At 37.8% G+C, this 14,334-nt stretch overlaps 1 protein-coding gene and 1 non-coding gene across 6 annotated transcripts in view; one reads left to right on the top strand and one right to left on the bottom strand.

The window, feature by feature from the left end:
* DISP1 (dispatched RND transporter family member 1) overlaps positions 1–14,334 on the bottom strand; it is a 176,528-nt gene that overhangs the window by 81,859 nt on the left and 80,335 nt on the right. Inside the window, exon 2 of one of the 5 annotated variants that reach the window (XM_063613968.1) lies at positions 6,726–7,007. The exons of the other annotated variants lie outside the window; for them this stretch is intronic. The gene's annotated coding sequence lies outside the window, so the exon portion shown is untranslated. The remainder of the gene's footprint in view (positions 1–6,725; positions 7,008–14,334) is intronic. 5 annotated transcript variants of the gene reach the window in all.
* LOC129459092 (small nucleolar RNA U13) lies at positions 4,507–4,610 on the top strand. The gene has a single exon (XR_008649899.1). It is a non-coding gene; the product is annotated as a small nucleolar RNA U13 (small nucleolar RNA).

Here is a 14,334-nt window from a genome sequence, read left to right as displayed (position 1 = left end):
CACAGTCAGGCTCTTCAAGACCAAGGCATCTTTCGCATATTTATTGCAAACTCCAATGCTGAAAGCCTAGCTGACCATTACCATCCCAAATGGTAGACTTTCCTGGGCTGTTAGCCAGAATGAATCTCCTGGGTGTGGATCAGCAAATGCTCCAGTTCGTGTTGTGAAGTGTGAACACAAGAAGAGAGCTGTCCCAATGCCCATATGAAGCGACCATATATGTGCCATAAAGTATCCTACTATGTTGGGGCACACCCAAAAGACTCAGAATGCTGTAACTGGGCTAGATAAAACCTGTAGCACTCATCAGAGGCACCTTTAACCTTAAATATTTTAGAAAAGAAAAATCCACAGATTAACCTGTTCCAGGTACTCAACACAGGATCATTATACTTTTGACAAAAATGAAGAGGGTAAATATTTAAAGTGAATTCTAATATTTCTATTTCTATACAACAACTCACTACCTACTCTTATAATGAAAATTGCCATGACAAATAGGTTGTAAGTATTGGTTCAGACACTGAATTTGCAAAGAAACACCAAAGAAGATGGGCATTCTAATACTTTGGTTACAAAGTAACAATAACAACAAAAAGTAAGCGTACACAATTATAGATAGCAGGAAACTATTTTATTTACTAAGCAGGTCATGGTATCAGAGTTCTGAGTTATGTTAGCAACAAGATAACCTGTGCCTTAAAAAGAAACAGAAGAGACATTTATCACCATGCTGTTAGTAATATTCAGTATTAGACCTTGCAAAGATCTGTCACCGACAATGCCTTATACTACAAGAGAATGAAAGATGAAAGAAAAGGTTGAGGAGCTGGAAAAATGAAAACCAGTAAGTTCTTTGTTGCATTCCTAAATTAAGGCATCTGCCCTGGTTAATCACCCAACACTACTTGCTTTCCTGATATCTAGGTCAATGACCAAGAATTCTAATGACCTAAGTATGGACTCTACTTAATATCTTCAAGTCACATTGTCTTACTCATTCAGTCAACACAGCCCTCAGTCGCACTGAAGGAATGTTATGCACTCCTCCTTCCCATCCCTATGGGATATTAGGCAATGCAGAATTCATTTCTTCCTTTGCCAAGTGTAATGCCTTGGTAATACACATCTACACCCTGCTGGCTTTGCAGGGAGTTAGTCAAATCCAGCATCAAGCGTCAAGCTCAGATCCCCTATATAGGAACAAATGGAATTGTCATAAATCTCTAAAATAATCCCTAATCTTGCATAAAGCTAAAATGTACCATTTATTTAGATCAAAGAAGCATAACTTTTGGAAACAATTGCTTTTCCCAATCTCTGACTGTACTTGCAATGATGGTTCCTGTTGATACTGATACACTGACTACAGCGACTCAGAGACAGTGTCCAGGACAAACACAGCTGAACTCAGATTTTAGAAAGCCAGGAGCATATGAAAAATGCTCAGTCATTGTTATTATGATCTTTTTTTTCCCTTTCCTTCCTTCCTTTTCAATGAATGAATGAATGACAGAGTCTTGCTCTGACACCCAAGCTGGACTGCAGTCGTACAATCATGGCTCACCGCAGCCTCAAACTCCTGGGCTCAACCAATCCTCCTGCCTCAGCTTGCTGAATACCTGGGACTACAGCGGCAGGCTACCATCCCTGGCTAATTATTTTAATTTTAATTTTTAGTAGAGATCAGGTCATGCTGTGTTGCCCAGGCTGGTCTCGAAATTCTTGGGCTCAAGAGATCCTCCTGCCTTGGCCTGTCAGATTGCTGGGATTATAGGTGTGAGCCACTGCACCTGGCCTATGATGATCTTAACTTATTCACACCTTTTGACATTGCCAAAAACTAAGTTTTACAAGATCTCTCACCATATCTCTGGGGATGGGAAGAGGAAGAGAAGGATAATGGTCTCATATTCATAATAGTATTTGCAGTGCCTATTCTCACAGTGATAAATGACTATAACCTTTTGAAGAGGATGAGTGAAAGAAAGAGGGAGGCAAGAAGGAATGAAAAAGGAGGTAAGGTCTTGGTAACATATCATCTTGTTTCTAAAGACAAAGCCCCTTGAACTGTTCCAAAGAAAACTTATAATCCAAATAAATAACAATGTACAGACATCACCAGGTCACACAAAAAAAATTTTTCTGAACCCAACTTCAAAGCATAAAATGAATATCCCTTTGGTGTAATATATTTTGGAAGGCAATTAAATTTGTATATAGTAATACACATTTATTTCTGGATTTAAGTACTATATTTGAAAAGTCCAATATTTGCATAAGTCCCCCTAAAAGACTTTTTATTTTTAAAAGTTTCTTTTAAAAACTTAAATCCTGGTCCCTTTGATTCAGACTAGCTTCAAATAGATAAGCAAGGAATTTCAAACAACCCAAAGATTTTAATGATTTCCTTCGGATCACCTAGCATTAGAGAAAACCTATGTAAGCTTGGGTTAAAAACAAAACAAAAAAAACAGTATGAGTTATATAAGCAGACCCTACCCATTTTTTTATTTAGAATGAATTTGAAAAAGATGAACTATTCCCACACTTAAGTACAAATTTGGAAATAAAACAAGTTACCCTTACTTGCATTTAGAATGTATCAAACAAGGAGTTTGAATCTCAAATTTTATAAAAGTTATTGCAAAGATAAATACTATTTAGAGATTCCTATTTTATTTACTCCTTTTTTTTTTTTTCTTTTTTGGTAGAGATGTAGCCTTGCTATGTTACTGAGGCTTATCTCAAACTCCTAGTCTCAAGAGATCCTCCCATCTTGGCCTCCCAAAGTGCTGGTATTACAGGCATGGGACACCATGCCCAGCCTTGTCTACTCCTTTACTGAATGTTTAGTGCTAATACCTTGCAACTTTTTTTAAAGACAAAAAGTTAAGGAGTAAAAGCAGAGAGCAAAAAGAAAAAGGAAGCCCATCACAGATAATATCTTATTGCTAAGCAAATAGAAGAATGATTACAAGAGAAATATAATTCAAGTAATTTAGATATTTTATGATTCAACTTCTTTTGCAAATAAACTCTAACTTGGAAGTTCATATTCTAGATCATTTGAGTCTAACAGTAACATCTCTATATTGATACATGCAAGCTAGCATTTTTATGTATAAAAGTGAATGGTCTTATCTATAAAAATAAAACTTAATTTATTTGCTTAATTTGTTAATATTCTATAAAATAATTTGGTCTTAATATTATATTTCACTTCTAACTATTGTATAGGTAAATCTTTAAAGAGAATACAAGCAACTACCAAGTACCAAAAAGGTGGGGTACAAGCCATACTTCTCACATCAAAACAAACCTACCTAATTTACTAAGTTCCAGTCACTATTTTTTTTACTATATTCCAAAACTTTAAAGTTTAATTAGAAGTTTTTTCAAGTACAAAGTTCTTGTTTTTGTTTTCATTTTAGCATTTCTGCTATAAATATCTAGTCATGCAGGTTGAGAATGCAAATTGTCTCATATCCCAAGATCACATCACTGCATATGGCAACTATGCTTCATTCTTGCTCCCACTACATCACAGGTCAATACTCAGACATGAAAGCATGTCCCTATCACTCTGCCATTTTTCTAACTCACATTCTTTAGTGAAACCTCAAATAACCAAATAAGTTCAACAAAAGTTTACCTAAACTTAAGAATATACTATGATTGGCTTTATTATTCTGCTGGCTAATAAGGCCTGACAATAAAATGAAGTTAAAAAGAAACACTTTGATTAATCCATGAGTCAACCCACTATAACCTTTAAGAAACCCCTTTAAGAAAACGATTTCAACAAATGAGGAAACCAAGGCAAACAGAAATAGAGGAGGAGAGAATGAAGAAAGGAAGTAACAGAAGTAAAAAGAAGTAAAATGAAAGGAAGTAACAGACTGTAAAGGAAATGTGGGAAAAGGAAAACAGCCATAAGCAGTAACAAGGTGATAAATGTATGACATACACATCAAATAGTGGGAAGAACATAAGCAAAGCAGAAGCTAAGGCAATCTGAGGGAAAAGTAGGAAACTGAGGGGAGATGACAAAATACAACACCGGAAACAGGTAAGTCAGAAGAAAAAGTAGGTGCTTTATGCTGCAAAGTAATCTGGCTTCTAAAACAATTTATTGAGAGAAAAATACATAAATGGTCCAAATTGCTACTCTATGCAAACCTACAGATTAATTGCAGAGATATGAAGATATGATAAAGCCCTCTTGCAAACAGTGGCTCTTCTTTAAGTTCCAACTTATTATTTTTTCTTATAACCTCAAAAGATTCATTACAATTCTGGACACACAGCAACTTGGTTAAAGCACATTAGTAAGAGCTTATGAAAAATAAGGTACTTCTGGGAATTCCAGAGACAAGACTCAGATTCCTCCGGCCCATGGTCAAAGATCACATGAGTGCTGGCTGCTGCAACCACATATTCAATTCCTTGCTATTCTTTAAGTTGGCATCCACCATCTCACTCCCTCATTATAATCTCTTCCTAGTCCACTTGTACTTCATAAGCAAGATGATTTGTTTTTCATGCCGGTGTGTGAGATGTGCCTCCCTCAAACCTTGTTACTATGTTGGCACATTACCAGTTTGACATGAAAACAAATGGGCCAGGGATAGCAGCTCATGCCAATAATTCTAGTGCTCTGGGAGGCTGAGGCGGGAGGATCACTTGAGGCCACGAATTGGAAATCAGCCTTGGCAACATAGCAAGACCCTGTCTCTACAAAAAAATACACAAACAAACAAAAAATTAGCTGGATGTAGTGGCATGCACTTGTAGGCTCAGCTATTTGGTAGGCTGAAGCAGAAGGATTCTTTGAGCAATCCCAGGAAATTCCTGGGAGTTTGAGGCTGCAATGAGCTATGATCACACCACTGCAATCCAGCCTGAACAAAAGAGCAAAACTCTGATTCAAAAAGAAAAAAAAATTAAAAACTAAAAAAAAATCGCTTCCATCTGTAAAAGAGGAAAAAGAAGGGTACTAGAAGGCGCCCTTCCTTTAAGAGTTCCTTAACCCTTGCTCTACAGTTTTATACTTGAAGCAAAGTAAATCCCAACTTCTCCCAGTCTCTTTGGTGCAAAGATACCCTTTGTTCTCTAGACAATACAAACTGGAAGCAGAAACAGGCTCTAGTTTACAGAAGATTCTCTCTGATGCTATGATATCACTTACTTTATACTAATATCTAATTGGCCTTCATTCAGTCTAAGGATCAACCAAGGAACAAAGCAAAAACAGGTTTTAACCAAAGCTGATATAACACAAGGAGGTAGAGCCTTTCAAATTACCTAAGCTAACCATCAGAAAAATAAGAAAACACAACTTGAGAATATGGCATTTTACCAAAAAAAGAAAGCCCCTGAAGACAATTACTGTGAATTTCTTAAAGATACATATGTTGCTCATTTAGAGAAGACAAATTACTAGGGCTTGCCTAGGAAAAAAGTCAACTAAAAAGGATACCATCTCATTTATCTCAATACAGATACCCCAGTGCCTACTACAAGGATTCCAAAAGGTTCAAAATAACCTCCCCAATCACTCTCTTACATAAACCCTGGCCAAACTACCCTCAAAATGAGTCATAAACATCACTACCTAAATGCAATTTGCTCACATTGCTCCTTTTCACTGCAAAGTCTCCAATGAGATTGACACAGCTGAATCCTACATATTTCTTCAAGGTACATCTAAATTTCCTTTTCTCTTTTTAGACTGCTTTGACTCAGAAGTCACTCTCTCTTTTGGTTACCTAACAATAAGGTCCTATTGGACATATTGGACATTTGCAGTATCTCAAGAGCTTATTTTTGTAGTTAAATTAAATTAATGCTATAATTGAACAAATCATGTTCACACATTTCAAATACAAGAAATGACTACTTACACCTCTAATATTTCAATCAATTTCACTATTATTTTCTAAGCTCACCGCACCTTCCCTCTGGGACATTTTTTCCTACTGAGTGCACCATTTAGTATTTCTTTTAGAAAGGTTATGTGAATGGCAAATACTCTTATACTCTTATTCTACATATGTTAAAATGTCTTAATTTTGTCCTCATCCCTTTTTGTTTGTTTTTTGGAGACAGGGTCTTACTCCGACCCCCAGGCTGGAGTGCCATAGTGCGATCATGGCTCACTACAGCCTTGACTTCTCCAGCTCAGGTGATTCTTCCACCTCAGCCTCTTGAGTAGCTGGGACTACAGGTACACACCACCATATCTGCTATTTTTTGTATTTTTTTTATAGAGACAGGGTTTTGCCATGTTGCTCAGGCTGGTCTTGAACTCCTGAGCTCAAGCAATCCTCCCACCTTGGTCTCCCAATGTGCTGGAATTACAGGTGTGAGCCACCACGCCAGCCTCATCCTTGAATAATAGTTTAGAAGGATGATATTAGGGATATTACAGAACCAGCAGACAACTTTTTCAGTTTCTGGTCACTAAACCATGTTTTTATCCTACTTTTGCCCCTTAGTTCACAGCTTACAATAAGACCACAGCCCCAGGCAGAGCTGGCAGCTAACGTTTTAGTGTCTATTAACAATGATGGAAATCAGGCAGGGGGAAGGATTCTCCTGGCTTCCATCCCTTCCTTCAGGCATGAGCTCCCCCATCTCCTGAGAAGTGGCTGAGGAGTAGTTAAGCAACCTCCTGCTTCTGGCCAGGAGCTTGGCAGGCTCAGAGTTCCAGGCCTACTTACCGCTTTCTATTTCTGGTCACCTCCTGGTCCTTAGAGATGTTTTGTCTTGCTTTTGAGACTAGGTATGTCGTTTTAGTTTTATCTTTTATATCCTTTGGTTGCCATGTGGGATATAGTGTTGAAACGAGACCATGGAGCCACCTGACTGGAACTCTCCTATGTTCCTCCCTGACACTGGAGTGCTCAGCATGGTGCCAACTATAGAAGAGTTGATAAATGCTGATAATTTCTACATGATAAGTTCAAGTAAATGTGCATATATGCAAACATGCCAATGGGATCCTGAATAACCAGAAATCACACATTCATAAACAATTCTAGTGCAATATAGGTTTTACTTGCTTTGATTTATAACAACCATATTGTCCATTTTATCCAAATGAATGTAATAATATCCTGGGTTATTCATAATGAGCTTCAAACAGTTACAATTTTTTTTTTTTTTGAGACGGAGTCTCGCTCTGTCGCCCAGGCTGGAGTGCAGTGGCGCGATCTCGGCTCACTGCAAGCTCCGCCTCCTGGGTTCACGCCATTCTCCTGCCTCAGCCTCTCTGAGTAGCTGGGACTACAGGCGCCCGCCACCACGCCCGGCTAATTTTTTTTTTTTGTATTTTTAGTACAGACGGGGTTTCACCGTGGTCTCGATCTCCTGACCTCGTGATCCGCCCTCCTTGGCCTCCCAAAGTGCTGGGATTACAAGCGTGAGCCACTGCGCCCGGCCCAAACAGTTACAATTTTAAGAAAACCAGGGAGCTGATAGGTATAAATCATAAACACAGTGTTGACACATCTCTTTCTGACTTCCTCTGTTCTCTACATACATTATTGAATTATAGAATTCAATACATTTATAGATATAAATGTATATCTATATATACAATATAATTTAATACAATTCAAGATATAATTCAATACAATTATAGAATTCTAAAAGATGTTTATCTTGAACCAAAAACTGAAATGAACATGAATCAACCTGAATGGTTTTGACCCATGCAGCCCACATCATCCTCAGAAGTAACCCATCCCAAGTCTTTTTTGTAGAAAGTGTATATTCTAAGGAAGAATAAGTTGTATTCCAAACCGCACCAGGATACAATAAATTTGCAAGTGTAGTATATCAACATCACAAAGAGAAAAATAATAATCTCCAGGAATTCTTTTTTTTTTTTTTTAAAGGAAAGAGTCAAAGACTAAAAATTAATCAGGGTATCTTCTGTAGTGATCAGAAAAAAATGGTCTTTGTTTCTGGAAAAGGCTTCTACTTATTTTACACTGAAATATTTATGCTATGAAGAAAGCAAATTCATTAGGTTATTGATTTCAATTAAAATAATGTTTAAGAACATCCAGGCCAAGCACAGTGGCTCACGCTTGTAATCCCAGCACTTTGGGAGGCTGTGGCGGGCGGATCACAAGGTCAGGAATTCAAGACCAGCCTGGCCAGCATGACGAAATCCCATCTCTACTACAAATACAAAAATTAGCTGGGCATGGTGGCGGGCACCTGTAATCCCAGATACTCGGGAGGCTGAGGCAGGAGAATCGGGAGGCGGAGGTTGCAGTGAGCCGAGATTGCACCACTGCACTTCAGCCTGGGCGACAGAGCAAGACTCCATCTCGAAAAAAAGCATCCAACTGCCTTTGATTTAATTATCTGTTCCTCATACAACCTCTTTTTAAAAATTTTTTTACAGACAGGGTCTCACTCTGTAACCCAGGCTAGAGTGCAGTGGCATGATCATAGCTCATTGCAACTTCAAACCCCTGTGTTCAAGTGATCCTTCGGCACACAACCTCTTTGATTGATAACTTTATCTTCTAAGAGAATCAACATACCAAATGAAAGTGTACTGTTCTGATTTGAGCCATTTTTTTTTTTATCTACTATACACAGTAAATTGACATTGTACTTTCCAGTTACTTTTGGGTAACTGGTAAAAATGAGTTCTTCCACCCGTGAAGCTGAAAGCCTAACGGTTCTCCACCAAAGCACAAACATCTCTATTTTTAAAAAAAACTCTGTACATCCAATGATTAATCATCCTTGCACAGCCATACTAAATAATCTTTATTTTATTTTATTTTATTTATTTATTTTGAGATGGAGTCTTGCTCTGTTGCCCAAGCTGGAGTGCAATGGCACTATTTCAGCTCACTGCAACCTCCAACTCCAGGGTTCAAGCAATTCTCCTGCCTCAGCCTCCTGGGTAGCTGGGATATGGGCTTGTGCCACCACGCCTGGTCGATTTTTGTATTTTTAGTAGAGACGGGGTTTCACCATGTTGGTCAAGCTGGTATCGAACTCCTGACCTCGTGATCCGCCCACCTTGGCATCCCAAAGTCCTGGGATTACAGGCATGAGCCACTGCACCCGGCCATAATGAAATCTTTAAATCATTCAATTTACAGTTGGAGATAATCTTAGTAACGATCTCTTCTATAATCCCTAATCTCACTGCTTTTACTTGGTACCTGATTTTCCTCCTCCAGCCCAGTGGTTCTCAAATGTTAGCCTAAGGGTATCAGAATCCCCTGGAGGGCCCACTAAAACACAGGTTGCTGAGTCTCCCTCCTCCCCACTCCTCACCAGGAAATTCCCATTTAGTAGTTCTGGATTGGCCCTAGAATTTGCATTTCTAACAAGAAAGCTCCTAAGTGTGGGACCACACTTTGAGAATCTCTGCTCTAGTTTCTTCCCCATTTTACTCCTGTAGAGTTAATAAAACTAATTTTACTTAGACTAGACATTCATGACCTAGGGCTCTCATACTAAAGTGAACTGAGTTTAACAATGGAAGCCCTTCTGATTATTAGAGTCCTCATTTATCCTGAGCTGATCTTTTGACCAACCTAGCAAACCCATTCACAATTCTTGCCTCCACAACAATCCTGCCTCAGTTCTCCCTCTGCTAGAAGGCTCTCCTTTTCTGCAAATCGATGGCCACTATTTTATTAATCCTTATTTATTTTACTCATTCATTCATTCATTCAATAAATATTTATGAAGTACTTGCTATGTGTTAGTCACCATGCTAAGTGGTGTGAAAAAAGACCAAGGTCAAAATCTTCCATGATTAACCTTAAATCAACTCCGAACACTTCATTACTTTGTTACTCAAAGGGGTACTGATCCAGACCCTAAGAGAGGGTTCTTGGGTCTGAGCAAGAAAGAATTAGAGGCGAATCCACAAAGCAAAGTGAAAGCAAGTTTATTAAGAAACCAAGTTTATTAAGGAATAAAAGAACGGCTACTCTCATAGGCAGAGGAGCCCAGAGGGCTGCCGGTTGCCCTTTTTTTTTTTTTTTGAGACTGAGTCTTGCTCTTTCGCCCAGGCCAGAGTGCAGTGGCGTGATCTCGGCTCACTGCAAGCTCCGCCTCCCAGGTTCACGCCATTCTCCTGCCTCAGCCCCCCAAGTAGCTGGGACTACAGGCACCCGCCACCGCGCCCGGCTAATTTTTTGTATTTTTAGTAGAGACGGGGTTTCACCGTGTTAGCCAGGGTGGTCTCGATCTCCTGACCTCGTGATCCGCCCGCCTCGGCCTCCCAAAGTGCTGGGATTACAGGCGTGAGCCACGGCGCCCGGCCTGGTTGCCCATTTTTATGGTTATTTCTTGATGATAAGTGAAACAAGGGGTGGATTATTCATGCCTCCCCTTTTTAGACCATATAGGGTAACTTCCTGATGTTGCCATGGCATTTGTAAACTGTCATGGCGCTGGTGGGAGTGTAGCACTGAGGACACCAGAGGTCACTCTCATCGCCCTCTTGGTTTTGGCGAGTTTTCGCCGGCTTCCTTACCGTACCTGTTTTATCAGCAAGGTCTTTATGACCAGTATCTTGTGCCGACCTCCTGTCTTATCCTGTGACTAAGAATGCCTCAACCTCCTGGAAATGCAGCCCAGCAGATGGCAGCGTTATTTTACCCAGCCCCTATTTAAGATGGAGTTGCTGTGTTTCAAACACCTCTGATAACTTTGTATACACCTTAGAAGTTAAATTGTTCAAACAAGAAAAAAGTTCCCCCAAAGCACATCAAACTGTTTTTTCCAGGAGTGGAAATAAATATGCCATGAATCTGTTTATTTTCTTTCCTGGTCTTCTTATAACTTAGTATCCATTTTAGACAGCTCTAAAAAGAGCTAAGGGTCTAATAAAGATGCCACTATTTATATGTTGAATACATTTGCAGTATCTTCCTCTCAAGTGGTAGGTTTTTAAAAAAAGTAACTGCTGGTAATTAAAAGTTGATGCTCAGTAGAAGGAAACTAAAATACTTGAGGGCAGGAAATAAGACTTCCTTCTTGATATTTCTGGAGTTTACCTAGCAGGTGCTCAAAAGTTAGATGAATGGATGAAACCACCCACTGCTTGTTAAACTTTTTAGATAACATATTTTTACAGATAGCACTACAGCAATACATAGTGAATGGTAACATTTTATGCACTCTTGAGCAAATCCTCAAAGTCCTATGAGAATATTTTAAAATTTGCTTTTACTCATGCTTAATTTTTAAATAATATTTATTCATATTCTAGAACAAGTTTGAATGAAGTCATACAAGTTATCCAAGACTAATAACCCCACGGAATGAATAAAATTTATTAATGATAAAGGAAGCTTTCAGATAGACCCAATTAAGCCAATTTTATAATTTTATTAAAGCTTGACAGAAGAGTTCATGTAAGTGCAATAAAGTTTAATGGAAACTCAGTCTGGTACTAAAAGAGTAGGCATTATATGCAATGAAAGTATAAATTATAAATAAGAAATAGTCTTATAAGAAGTTTGAATTTCCTCGAAATTAGCCAACATATACTAACAATCAAATTTATACGTTCTGTTAAGAAGACAGCTACAGTGATGCTATATATTGTTTGTACAGTCTGCATTTGAAAAATGCAGTTATTCTTTAATTAGCCATTTCTAAGCCAAAGTTAATGGTTGTTTGAAAATGAGGCTCATTACATGATTCTGCAAATGTACTCTGTAATAACTAACATTACCACACAGCTGTATAAACATATTTACCATGACATATTCTTTTACCACAGGTGTATGTTTTCCATTCTGAGCATTACTAATATGCATCTGAGACTAGTCTGATTTAGAACTAACATTTAAGGGAAGAAATATTTCTTAAATTATTTAACTATTTATAAAATAATATTTTAACTGGAGAACACTTAATACATCATAATCCATCTTATTTTTAGAGTTTTTATGCTCCAACTTGTTCTTAAATCAGTTTATTACAGTTACTTCTTTCTTATTTTAGATCTATTAATAATAGAATCCTCACCTAAAAAGTCAATAAAATCAGTCCTGAAATAAATGATCTGATTTGTATTTACCAGCAGGCATATTTGCAGCATGAGTAGTTTTTATGTCTTTCTGGTAACAAATACAGTTTTTGAAAGTAAAAATATTCCAAAAATATAATCAAATGACTGGAAATTATTAGTTAAAATATGAGGCCAGGGGCGGTGGCTCACGCCTGTAATCCCAGCACTTTGTGAGACTGAGGTGGGCAGATCATGAGGTCAGAAGTTCAAGACCAGCCTGGCCAATATGGTGAAACCCCATCTCTACTAAAAATACAAAACTTGGCCAGGCATAGTGGTGTGTGCCTGTAGTCCCAGTTACTCAGGAGACTGAGGTAGAAGAATTGCTTGAACCTGCCAGGCAGAGGTTGCAGTGAGCCGAGATAGCGCTACTATGCTCCAGCCTGGGTGACAGAGCAAGATTTCATCTCAAAAAAAAAAAAAAAAAAAAAAGAGTCTCTGAATAAACTAAATTACCATTTCTAAATTTATATAACATATCATATTAAAAGAGAAGCTATCAGAAATAAACTATAGTCTCTTTTTAACATCATGAATACTAATTAATGTACTAAATGATACTGAAAACATCTATAAACATGTTTCTATATAAATTACATCTTTGGTATAGCTCAGAACAAAAGGCTTAGTAATGACTTATGATGTAATAGTGAAGACTGAATGACTACTTAAGCGCAGAGGTTTAGGAAGCTCACACAAATATATTTTCTATCAAGTAATTCAGACAATCTTGGGGATAACTTTCTAATTTTGGAAATGCAAAATACATTAAAAACCTCACATTGGCAGGTACTGGTTTTAAAAGATGTCTAAACCTTTACATAATGAACATGAGAATATTTTTCAGCTTTTGTCCAATAACTTATTAGCTTCATCCTTCCCAATTAGGGAAATGAATAAGAAGACTATTTTTCTTTTCCATAAAAGGAATTTGAATGGCAGGAGTACACAACTCATATACTAGGTTTTATTTGATCTAAGTAAGGATGCCACACAAACACTGAAGCAGATTAAAATAAAAATAAAATGTATTTAAGCACAAATTTGATGTTTATGCACTCTATTGCCTCCTTCTGAGGAAACACCCAAACATAAGCCTTCTAACACACAGAAGTAGTTGTCTTCCCTAACCTCTGAGTAAACACCTCAGAACCTGGGAATGGCTTAGGTATCTGATACATAAAGAATTTAGACTAGTAATCTTTGGTGTACTTGGAAGGCAATGTCAAATATCTATGATACCATCTAATTTTACATAGTGCAGATTAAGGTCACACTACATCTAAAGTTCTTAAACAGTGATCACAAAGCCAGCTTAAAACACATGAGCTCTTTAAAAAGTCTGCAGAACTTTGTTTTCCCTCTCATCACAAAGGGAAAGAAAAAATAAGCAAGTGGTTATATTAAAACAGATATCTCAAGTTATCCAATATCCTAGTAAATATATTTACATATATAAATTTAGTATTTACTTTTTATAATATGTATTTAGAAATACCAAAATACCCATTTCTCTGCTCATTTTGATTCTTATATCTCACACTTTCCATCTGGGTTCAATTTCCTTTTAGTGAAGTATATGCTTTTGTAGCATTTCCGACAAAAATCTATGAGTATTGGCCAGTGGCTCACACCCATAATCCCAGCACTTTGGGAGGCCAAGGCAGGTGGATCACTGGAGGTCAGGAGTTCCAGACCAGCCTGGCCAATATGGTGAAACCCCGTCTCTACTGAAAATACAAAAATTAGCCGGGTATGGTGGTGGATGCCTGTAATCCCAGCTACTCAGAAGGCTGAGGCAAGAGAACCGCTTGAATCCGGGAGGTAGAGGTTGCACTGAGCAGAGATCGTGCCACTGCACTCCAGCCCAGGTGACAGAGTGAGTGAGACTCCATCTCAAAAACAAAAAACAAACAAACAAACAAACAAAAATCTATAAGTATTACATCCTCAGTCTCTGCAGGTCCCCAAATATCTTTGTTTTTCACTCTTATTCTTATTTCCCTCAGTACTTTAAAGATATTATTCCATTGTCTTTGTCATCTATTAGAAGTCCATTTTCAATCTTCATTTTCATTCTTGGTAGAAAACCAATTTTTTTGTCTCTAGTCACTGTTAATACTTTCTCTTTTTCTTTCAGATATCTATTTCATACCTCACATCTCTCACAAATCCTTCATCCTCAAGTTTGGCTCATTATCTACTTCACTAAGAATACAGTAAGAATATACAAGCAATCAGAAGAGAACTTCCACAACTTA

Source organism: Symphalangus syndactylus, chromosome 19 (genome assembly GCF_028878055.3).
Source record: "Symphalangus syndactylus isolate Jambi chromosome 19, NHGRI_mSymSyn1-v2.1_pri, whole genome shotgun sequence".
Taxonomy (NCBI): Eukaryota; Metazoa; Chordata; class Mammalia; order Primates; family Hylobatidae; genus Symphalangus; species Symphalangus syndactylus.
Note: the sequence above shows the minus strand (reverse complement) of the source record. Positions and strands in the feature narration are given on the sequence as shown.